The sequence below is a fragment of the Gracilinanus agilis genome, chromosome 1 (assembly GCF_016433145.1).
Source record: "Gracilinanus agilis isolate LMUSP501 chromosome 1, AgileGrace, whole genome shotgun sequence".
Taxonomy (NCBI): Eukaryota; Metazoa; Chordata; class Mammalia; order Didelphimorphia; family Didelphidae; genus Gracilinanus; species Gracilinanus agilis.
The window spans coordinates 70,585,953-70,597,799 of NC_058130.1; positions in this window are offsets into that span (position 1 = coordinate 70,585,953).

Here is an 11,847-nt window from a genome sequence, read left to right on the forward strand (position 1 = left end):
TAGGGGTTATGAAGAATTGGACACAACTAAAAAATGACTTAACAACAATAAATACCAATGGGTAGTGGCAGAATGTTTTTGTTTTGGTGAGTGAGGCATGGAAATGGTGCATGGGAGGGTGAAGTATTGCTACATTTAATAGTTTTCTTTTCTATGTAGCGGATTCAGCCCTTCACAAACCTAGCTTGGTTTCGTGCTTCAATTGTGCCTGAATTTGGGAGGTGGCAGTATGTATTGGACAGAGCTTTATTATTTTTTTAACATTCTCTTTGGAACAGTTGGGTGGCTCAGTGGACAGAGATCCGGACCTGGAGAGAAGAGGTCCTGGGTTCAAATGTGACCTCAGTCATTTCCTAGCTGTGTGACTCTGGACAAGTCACAACTTCATTTATCTGGCCCTCACTACTCTTCTTGCCTTGGAACCAATATCGGTATAGATTCTAAGATGGAAGATAAGGGTTTTAAAAAGAGGAAATAATATGCTCCTGCCTGGTTTTCCTCATGATTATTGTGTAGTTGAGGTTGTAGCTACCAATGACCCAAGAGTTCCAGAAAGTTTTTCATTTATTTTACCAATATTTAATAAGCAACTTACCATGTGAAAGGATCTGCTATGAAATGTGTGGTCTACTTTGAGCTGATTCTGAGAGGTAATGCAGGAGACGAGGGGGTCTTGTCTACCAACTGACTTTTATGTAAAATTTGTATTTTATAGTGGATATGCCCAGGACTGATGGTAACCTCATAGTTTTATTTAAAAAGTTTGGAAGTTGACAGTCGTGGCCATGGCAGTGGGGTCCACTGGAGTGTCAGTAGCTAGTCCGCTAGGAGTAGAGAGATACATCAAGGGCAAATGGATGCAGAAAGACAATCATCTTAGAAAGGTGGCAGCTTTAGGGAAGATTATATATTGGAAAAAGAAGCCAGAGAAGGATGTTCAAAACCCTTCACAATACAGGATCCTCCTATGTTTCTAGTCTTCAGACATTTCACTCTCCCAATAATCTATGATCCAGTAATAGTGGGTTCCTTCCTGCCATATCAAACATGACACTCCATCTCCCAATTAAATTGTTTGCTCACAATCTCCTGGGCTTGGAATTCCGTCCCTCTTCAGTTCTTTCTTTTGGCTCCCCAGATCCTTTCAAGTCCCAGCTAGATGCCCACCTTTTATGAAAAGCCTTTCTTGATCCCACTTCATGCTCACCCTTCCAGGCTATAGATTATCTCCATTTAATCATGTACCTATCTTGCTCATACATTTTTGTTTGCAAGCTATCTCATCCATTAGTCTCATCCACTGATCCCTGTGAGAGCCTTTGCCTTTCTTTGTACTTCTAGCTCTTAGCACCCTTTTTGGTGTATTGTATGTACATAATAAATGCTTATTGGTTGATGGAAAAGAAGATCCAATCTGAATTTTGATTGAATAGTGAAGTAAAACACACAATGCCTAATTAAAAATATTATGAAACTGCTTTTCATTCTGATGATAACTAGCCTCCCAGCCTATTGATGATATCACAAGTATCGATAATATCTCTTCTTTGGATATTTATGGATAATATCTCCAATAGGCATTGTTTAATGGTCTCACGGTGTCCCATAATATACTAGTTTTCCAACCTATTGCAATAGTAGTTATTAGTTAGTTATTAAATCTTTTTAAATTTTTCTGTTGGGGGCAGCTGGGTGGCTCAGTGGATTGAGAGCCAGGCCTAGAGATGGGAGGTCCTAGGTTCAAATATGGCCTCAGACACTTCCTAGCTGTGTGACCCTGAGCAAGTAACTTAACCCCCATTGCCTAGCCCTTACCACTCTTCTACCTTGGAGCCAATACACGGTATTGACTCCAAAGAAGGTAAGGATTTAAATTAAAAAAATAATAAATTGTTCTGTTAATGAACACTGCAGTATTTTTACAATTCACAATAAACTAACCTCTACTATATTTGTTGTCTATAGACTACTTCTTTTCTTGTTCTCTCCTAGGAAGGTCCTAGATTTTATCTAAAAGGTCTTAAGAAGATCCAAGACTTTATCTAAAAAGTAATATAGTACCTGGTTTAACAACCTGGAGGTTTAATGACCCAATAAGTGTGAGAATGAAGAGTCTAATCTTTCTAATTAGATGTTTAGGCTTCCCTATTAATGAATGCCAGCAAACTAGTAGCTGATCATAGGACAAGGAGGAATGAGTGCCATAGACCCTGTGAATCCAGCTAAGTTGTATTTCTATTCTAGACATGTATAAAGAAGGTTTAAATAATTTAAAGAAGATCACAATTTGATCAAGAGTTTGAGAGGACCCTTTAGCTTCATAGGAAACAAGTAAAAAGATTGGTTGGTCATTTTATAATAACAATAATTTAAAAATAGCAACAACAATAATAATAATCCACATTTATATAGTTATTTAAGGCTTGAAAAATACTCTTCTCACAAAAATCCTGTGAAATAGATATCGTCATTATCTTTGTTTTATAGATGAAGAGACTGAGGTTTAGAAAAGACAGTTTTAAACTATTGACGTCCTCCTGTGACTTCATTCTAGCTTTCCCACCTCTCATTTCCTCTTTATTTTGCTGTTCTTCATCACTACAGCCTCTCCCCACATGGAAGGAATACCTTAAAAGGACAAAAGCCCTTCTTCTTTGGATGAAGTGGAAGAGAGCTATTTGAAAAAGAAAAGCAAAGCATCTGTATCTGGTCAACACATGCTTATCACTTATCTGCTGCGAAGACACAATAATTAATATTTTGGCAGACAGACAAATAAACCTGACCAAAAAGGGGGAAAAGACACACTGGCAGGGAGATCATAATTGAAAAGATTTTATACAATTAATGATTTTTTTTAAATGTGCGATTTCATACACAAGAACTTAAAAATGAAAAACCTTCAAATCTGTGATATAGTGTACACTTATGAATCTTTCTTCTTTTCAAACCTCCTTTTTTGCTGTTAATTTTGAAATTATTTTCAAATTGGTAAAAATAGGAAGCAGTAAATGACTCAGCTGTTTGCCTTGTATTTTCTTTGTTTTAGTACATTTGCAAATTTTGTTTCATTCTTTTGGTTCCTCATCTCTATGGAGATAAGTTGAAAATTTATACTCAATTCTTCTGGAATGAGGCAACTTTGGGACCATCTGCCTGAGACCAGGAATTAGCCTCCTGAGCCCTAGACCAATAGAACACACTCAAATGACAGGATAAGATCCCAAAGTTGGAAGGTACCGCAGAGGCTCTCTTATCCAACTCTCATCTAAACCAAAATCACATCTACAACACACCTGGTCAATAATTATCCAAAATTTGCTTCAAGACCTCCATTAAGAGGAAACTACCACCTCCCCAGGCAGCCCACTACACTTTTGGATAGCTCTGATTGTTAGGAAGAAACTGAATGCAGTTGGGAACAATCCCAGTTCACAGAGCTGGTCAAGCTCAAGTCCAATTAAAGGAAGCTCATTTCACCTTTTCAAAGACCTTGTAAATACACCTATTGATGTTGGGAACAAAAACAAAATCTAAGCCTAGATTCTAAAATTTGAATCTACTCGGAATAATAGGATACTAAACATAATATAGGACAGTTAGGTGTTACAGTATGTCGGGCTTATAATCAAGAAGTTTCATCTTCCTGAGTTTAAATCTAGCCTTTGATACTTACCAGGAAGGGGATCCTAGTCAAGTCACTTAATCTCTGTCTACCTCATTTTTTTTTTCATTTGTAAAAGGGGGATAATAATAAACTCTATCTCTCAGGGTTGTTAAGGTCAAATGAGATAATTATTGTAATGTGCTTGGCACATAGAAAGCAACAAATAAATGTCAGCTGTTGTTGTTGTTATTATTATTATTATTATTAACAACATTAGGGGGCAGCTGGGTGGCTCAGTGGATTGAGAGTCAGACCCAGAGATGGGAGATCCTCGGTTCAAATCTGACCTCAGACACTTCCTAGCTGTGTGACCCTGGGCAAGTCACTTAACCCTCCTTGCTTAGCCTTTCCCACTCTTCTGCCTTAGAACCAATACCCAGTATTGATTCTAAAATGGAAGGTAAGGGTTTTAAAAAAATTATTAACATTGCCTAGGTATTTAGGAATGTAGGCACTCAGATTTTTTAAGCCTTTATCTTCTATTTTAGAATCAATAATAAGTATCAATTCTAAGGCAGAAGAGCAGTAAGGACTAGATAATTGGGGTTAGGTGACTTGTCCAGGGTCTCACAGCTAGATTTGAAGCTAGGACCTTGTCTCTCCAGACCTGGCTCTCTATCCACTGAGATACCTAGCTGGCCCTAGCACTCAATCTTAACACAGCACCTGGAGTTACCAAATAATGAGGAGGCTCAGCTTTACTGCTCATACTTCATATCTCTTCGTTGCCATAGTCCTTGTTGTTTAGTCATTTTTCAGTCATGTCAGACTTTTCACAGCCCCATTGAGGATTTTCTTGGCAGAGATGCTGGAGTGGGTTGCCATTTTTCTTCTCTGGCTTATTTTATGGATAAGGAAACTGAGGCAGACAGGATTAAGTGACCTGCCCAGAGTCATATAGCTAGTGTCTGAGGCCAGATATGAATTCAGGAAGATGTGTCTTCCTGACTCTATGCCTACCTGCCCCAACACTATACTAGTGTGCTCGGTCTATTTATTTGCCTCTCACATGACAACCTTTCAAATACTCCAAGGCAGTTATGTCACCCTTCAGTTTTTTTTCTCTCTTTTAGGTTCGATTTTCTTCAAGTGATTTTTGTTAGGCACGATCCTCAGTGTCCTCACTATCCTGGTCACTCTGTTCTGGTCCGATTCCATCTTGTCGATGTCAGTGAGCACACCGTCTTTCCAAAGAGGCTGTGTTAGCTTAACAGGGAAAATCTAAAGATCTCTGGACATGATGAGCTTAGATGTGAGGAGACCTTAAGACACAGCTGTGTTGTAACTTCCTCAGAGATTAGTTCCCAGGTTTTCACAAAAATAGTTTCTTCTCTGGCCGACATCATTTGAAAGTTTATAACCTGACCTTAGTTCCACTAAGAAGCAGTTGGTGTTCTCTGATATTGGCTTGAACGTTTACAATTTTTTTAAAAAGGAAAATAAAATAAAATGCAGATTAATTTGGAGTAAATCTGTAGAGGGCCAGGCAGGCTCTTCTCCAGATGACTAGTTTTTTCCAAATTGTGATCCAAATTACGGGACACTGTGAGACCATTAAACAATGCCTATTAGGTTTAGCAGCTGAGAGGGGTGAATACATGAATATATGCTGGTCAAATCACAATTGAGCCAAGCTTTTCTCCACCATTCTCAAACCTACAACCAAATAGTTTGGTTAATTTTTTAAAAGAAAGCATACTGAATATTACGGTCTCAATGATTGCCCAAATGGATTGGGTCCTGTACTATAAAAAAAAAAATTGGCATTGCTTTAAAAGAAACCAAATAGAGAACTATAGCTCATGTCGTTTTTTTTTTCTTATTGCTTTTCTTAGAATGATGAGAATAGATAATATCCAAATGTAACAGTAGAAATATCATCCATATAATATCCTATGTCCTCACTTAAAATCAGAGATAACTAGCAACTTCTTTTCTGATGCTAGATCCAAATTTACTATATAATGTATCTATTTGAGAAATATTTGGAAAATAACAAATAAATAAATGAATGAAAATGTCAGCTCTATTAGGGAAGGTCAGATCTGGGAATAAATATTTCCTGACAATATGTAGACACCACTTTGAAACCAAGTTAGAAGCTATAGATGATGGCAAATGAATGATGAGAATAAATTTTTTTTTATTATTTATGAGGTTTTTCTATGAAACCTTAGCTTTATATAATTCATGGCCTAGGATCCCTCTTCCTCAAATGGCTTTGGATTTACTAGGTATGTTTGATCCTGAGCTATATGTAGGGTATAAAATGTCTTTTTTTTATTTTTTAGGGAAAGCCTTCAAAAGATAGCTTCAGTGTAGCTCATGTCTAGGCTTCCCCCACAGGGGAATTCAGAGTCCCCAACTCTCTTAATAGCTATTTGTTTAAATATTAGATATGAAACAGCTTTTTATTTTACCTCGTAGAAATTGCATAAGATCTTTAGGACTCATTGGAGTCTATGAATGCATTAGAAAAGCAATGAACTTTGTGGTGCTATTGAGGTGACCCTTTATTATTCTGGTGAGTTTTTCTCCCTAGTATCCTATACATTCTTTCTTAAAAAAAATTTTTTTTAAACCTTGTCTTCTGTTTTAGTATCAATTCTAAGACAGAAAAGCAGCAAAGGCTAGGCAATTGGGGTTAAATAACTTGCCCAGAGTCACATAGCTAGAAAGTGTCTGAGACTAGATTTGAACCTAGGAACTCTTTAATACCAGGCATGTCACTCTCTCTGCTGTGCTCCCTACACATTCTTTCTAAGACTTGTTGTACCACCTTGTAGTTAAATGCTTTGAGAAAGTAAACATAATCTGGGAGTTCCTAAAAAAGCAAGTCCCTTCTCATCCTATCTATACTGTTTGAACTTCTCGCTACTTTTGCTTTCCATGTAGAAACTATGTAGATCAGAGATGTCAAACATGGATCCCATGGGTATGTTGCAGCAGCAACACTCCCCAATGTGTCTGAACCATATTAAAATGGAATTGGGAAATATTTAAGAACACAAACTAAAATGTAATAGAACATAGAAAATGGCATGCTTATATTCTATGAGCTAGTGTCTTACAGTTGCCTCCAAGTAATGACCTACCTCGGAAAACATAAAAATTGCTTTAAAAAATAATCTAGTATTTAAGGACAGAAATCCCAAAATGTATTGCTCCTTTTCATGTTTTCTTTAAATATGTATACTAAGCAGAATGTAACCTTTCTTGATGACTTGGCCTATTTGACTAAACAATAAATGATTCCAATGGGCTATTCTTTTTGAGATTTTTGTGTTTGATTTTTAAAGTTTTTATAATCATCTCCTCTCTAATCCCCCTCTACCCTGTTATGTTCATGTCCAAGTCATTGTTTCTTGCTGTTATAAAGATGTCTAACATTTCCTGATTTCTTTCTTTTTTATTGGGTGCATAGATCTCTAAATCGGTTAGAATTACCCCTGTGATTATATATGAACTTTAGGGTAAATATTTGACTATCTCTAATTTGACCACTCAGAACTTTTTCTTTGCTTCCTTCCTGATATTTGAGAAAGTTGAAGTCCCTGGGTAAGTGGTCTTTAGATAAATCACACACACACACACATCCAAAAATATATTGTGTATGACTAAATTTTGTAGTGTATATGTGAATAGGCAAATTCTGTAATGAAATACACACACTGATTATATATAACATATACATGTAATATATGATTACATATCATGTATTATTATTTATGTAGAGAAGAAAACGGAAAACCACTCCATTATCTTTGCCAAGAAAAGTCCATGGGGTCATAAAGAGTTGAACGTGACTGAAATGACAATAACAAACATTATATATATGCACATATATGTATAAATATATCATTATACATATCTATGTATATATAATCATACATATACATACTTTGTTACATATTATAAATAGCCAGTATATGTATTTGCCTATTCATATATATAGTACAAAATTTAGTTACACATATAGACATTATATGTAGCTTTTTATGGAGGCAGAGTATAAGCCAATGTGTCAATATTGCCATTGGATCACTATAGTATCACACAGTAAAATGACCAGATGACCATTGTGCTTGGCCCCTAAATCTATTTTAGTCTTTTTTTTGGGGGGGGAGGGGATGGATATTTGGCTGAACTACTCTTCTGTTCTGGGATAAAATTCCAGGATGGAGTAAACTGTTGGATTGACCATCTGTGATGTTTCTCATGATTTCTTCAAGGATGGTCTTTTTATTTATCCTTTTATAAGATAGGACTATCTACTTGTTACCTAGTTCTCTCGCAGACAGGTCACATTCTTGATATATTAATATTAGCATCAAAAATCATTTACTTTGTGACTCACCTGAGCATGGTAATGGAGCCAGATACAAATTAAATAACTTGTAGTCACATGCCTTCAGACATGATTCAACCACTCCAAGGGCTTTGGAAAGAAAGTTTTAATTACCTTATGATGTTGACATTATATCCAAGTACTGATTTACTTTGACTTATTCTTATGGAGGTCAAAGGACTAATGTAGAGGCCAGTCCCCTAGAATTCCTAGTTTGTAGGGGTGGGAAAGTACCTGGAGATCAGTTGTTTCATTACTTTTATTTTGCAAAGGCAAAAATCAAGACCTAGAGCTGCTAAGTGACTTGTTCAAGGTCACACTCTTTTCCACTATTTAGTGGAAGAGTTGGGGCTAAAATCTGGACATCCTAGTGCCTCATTCAGAGCTCCATTCACTAAGAGATAATGTCAGAATCTGAGTTGGAACAGACCTGAAAGACCAACTATTTCAGTCCACATCTGAATTAGAAGTCTACCTATAGCAGTATGGACTAGTGGATATTGCATTTCTGATTGAAGGTCTCCAATGAAGAGGAATTCACAACTTGTCCTATAAAGTCTATTCCACTTTTAGAAAGTTCAAATTATTGGGGCAGTTTTACCTTCACCTCCCTGAAATTAGCCTCTTAGTTACTTTTGTCCACATCTCCTAATTCTGCTTTCTGGGGCCGAGCAGAAGAAAGTTAATCCTTTTTTCAGTTGAGAGTTTTCAAATACTGTAAGAAAGTCCCTTCGTCCCTTATTCAAGTCACTAAAATAATCCCCCAAAGATGAACTACTTATCCCTTTCTTCAAAAGTTCCAGAGAAGGAATTTTCCCTTGGGAATATGTTCCTGGACTTCATATCCCCAACAATGAGAGGATTCTTCATAATGTCTCACTTAAATCCCTTCTGCTGTAATTAATTCAACTCATAGATTTCATGGCATTGGCACCCTGTTTCTGGATCAAGGTGGATGGTAAAGATCCTGGTAATGTGTTTACAAAGGAGCAGGTGCGACCACCAACAGTCCAGTCAATACTCCTTTTCTCAGCCAAGTGAGATGCAAGACCCATGGCTGCATTCAAGGCATCCAGCCATTGGTGTGCAGTCACCGACAACCCCCACCCCTCCCAGTCTGCCTCTAGTATTGAACCCATGGCTTTGTGAAGTGTCGAAAAGTACTGTCTAGGCTTTAGAATTGGAAAGTAAGTTTTCCCATCCAAGCCCTCCCACTTTGCCCTGATTTCTTCCCCTTTGCCAAGTCTGTGTGTGCAGTTTTACTGAGCTCAACAAAGGGGACACAGCAGCTGCTCCTCGCCCAGGGGCAGAGCCCAAGCTGAAACACCATAGTGACTAGGAGACGATGCCAGAGAAGCCTGGGGGAGGAAGCATTGGATGAAAGGACAGGAAAGCCATGCTCTAAATAGTTAGAGGACTAATGATCCACAGGTAGAGAACTTCTTTGGTTATGGATCAAAATAAAGAGCATGAAAAAAAATCTCAGGAATTATTCTCATGTAAAGCAATGACACCTCTGGTGCTACTTCCCAGGATTATTTTGAAAAATAGGATCATAAGTTTAGAACTGAATAGGACTTCAAAGGCCATTGAACTCAACCTCTTGACTTTACAGATGAGGAAACCAAAGCAGAGAGAGCTTAAATGACTTACAAGATTCGCACTTTAATAGTATGTGTCTTAAATGGAATTTGTGCACTTCCTGACTTCAAAACTTCTATCTTATCCACTTTATCAAGTTACTCCTAATTAAGTGTGATAATGTGTTTAATGTCCTTTGCAATCCTTGAAGTGCTATATAAGAACAAGTTATTGTCATCAACATCATCATCATTATTCTTATTGTTGTTAAATTTGTGATTTCATTGATGAGGCAGCATGTCTTCTACCGATGGAAAATAGCATCTTCTCAACAACATAAATTTCTGGAGTTTCCTTAAGGTATTTAGAAGGTATTTATAAGAATTACTTAGAGTCACACAACCAATTCATGTTATTTTGGGTTTTTTGTGTGTGGTTTAATGTATACTTTTATTTATATTTTTGTGATTTGAAAATCTTTATTTAATTAATTAATTTAAACATTTTTCCATGATTACAGGATTCGTGTTCTATCCCCAATAGAAAGGCATCCCTTCATTTTCCAATTTTTTGCCACCACAGGGAGAGCTGCTATAAATATTTTTGTGCAAGGAAGTCCTTTTCTCCTATCTTTAATCTTTTTTTGAGATATAGACCCAGTATCACTGAGGCAAAGGTTATAAGTTTTATGGCTCTTTAGACATGGTTCCAGATTGTTCTCCAGAATGGTTATATTAGTTTACAGTTCCAACAGTGTCTCAATTTTTCTACATCCCCTCCAATAGTAATAAACATGTAGAAAATCTCTCAGATTTATAGCCTGAATAAAAGATAACACTATTTTCAACATTGTTATATTATATGTACATTGTTATTTCATGAGCTGTTTTTCCAAAAAACAAAATAGGACAACCTTTCTCAGATCAGTCAAAAGACAGAGCTAGGGAACTCTTTTGATTAATCCAGAGCTATTTTGGTTAGCCTCTGTTATTCCTGCTATCTTGTCCCCCAAATAATAAATGAAAGAGGGGAGAAATAGTCCTGTAACAAATAAGTGTAGTCAAGCAAAATGAATCCATATAATGACAATGTTCAAAAATGTATGTTTCCTTCAGCACTACATCCTACATCTATTACTTGACATTTTGTGTCAGGAGATTAGTAACATGCTCACGATAGGACCTCTAGAGACGTGCTTGGCTATTGGACTGACTGTAAATCTCAAGTCTTTCAGTTGTTTTTCTTTACAATGTTTCTGTCTATATAAATTGCTCTCCTAGTTCCACTCATCTCAAACTGTATCTATTCATATCTATTAGAATAAAAGAGTAAAGATAGAAAAAAAATCCATGATTATCTTTAGGAAGAAATGATAAAAGGAAAAATACCAGGAATTTTATAGCTAAAATCTCGATACTTTTTTCCACTCTACCTCATCCTAGATCAAAGAGGGAAAAATATTGCAATTATCCTGAAAAAAAAAAGCAGTTCAGCTACGACAGAACCACTCAGGATCATTCAAAACTTGTAGCTTCTAATATAAATGAGAGGAGATCTTGGAATATAATATTCCAAAAGGCAAAAGTTAATCCTTACAGCCAAAATGACTTGTCCTATAAAATAAAATGCAATTTTACAGGGCAAAAAATGAATTTTTAATATAATAGAATATTGAAATACTATATTTCTGATGAAAAGACCAAAGCTGAGTAAGAACTTTGAAATACAGACAAAGGACTCAAACATGCATACACATATACAAAGAGATTGGTGTAGACATATATTACCTCAAAAGAGAAAGATTAGGAATGGTTTTTAGAGAGTCCAAATATATTTGAATTATAATTCTTTGACTTATCCAGGTCAGTTTTTTAAAATATCAAATATATCATTGTTTATTATTCAATATTTTGATTTTACTTTAATTTTTCTAGATTTATCATAAAGCCATTGATTTTTGTTTGGACTATTCTTGTCAGGGCACAATTACTTCAATTACCACATTCTATTCTAAGTTATTTATTTTTCCAATATTTCCTCAAGAGTTTGTTTCATTTAAAAATTATTGCTTTATTTCTTTTTACATTTTTATGCAGTTCTTGGGAAAATACTATTTTTATTTTTTTCTTTGAGTCTCTGCTTATAATTTTTACAATTGCTCTCTTCTTTTGGATGATTTCTAAATGTATATTCATGTATACACACACACACATATATATGTGTGTGTGTGTATATATATATATATATGTAT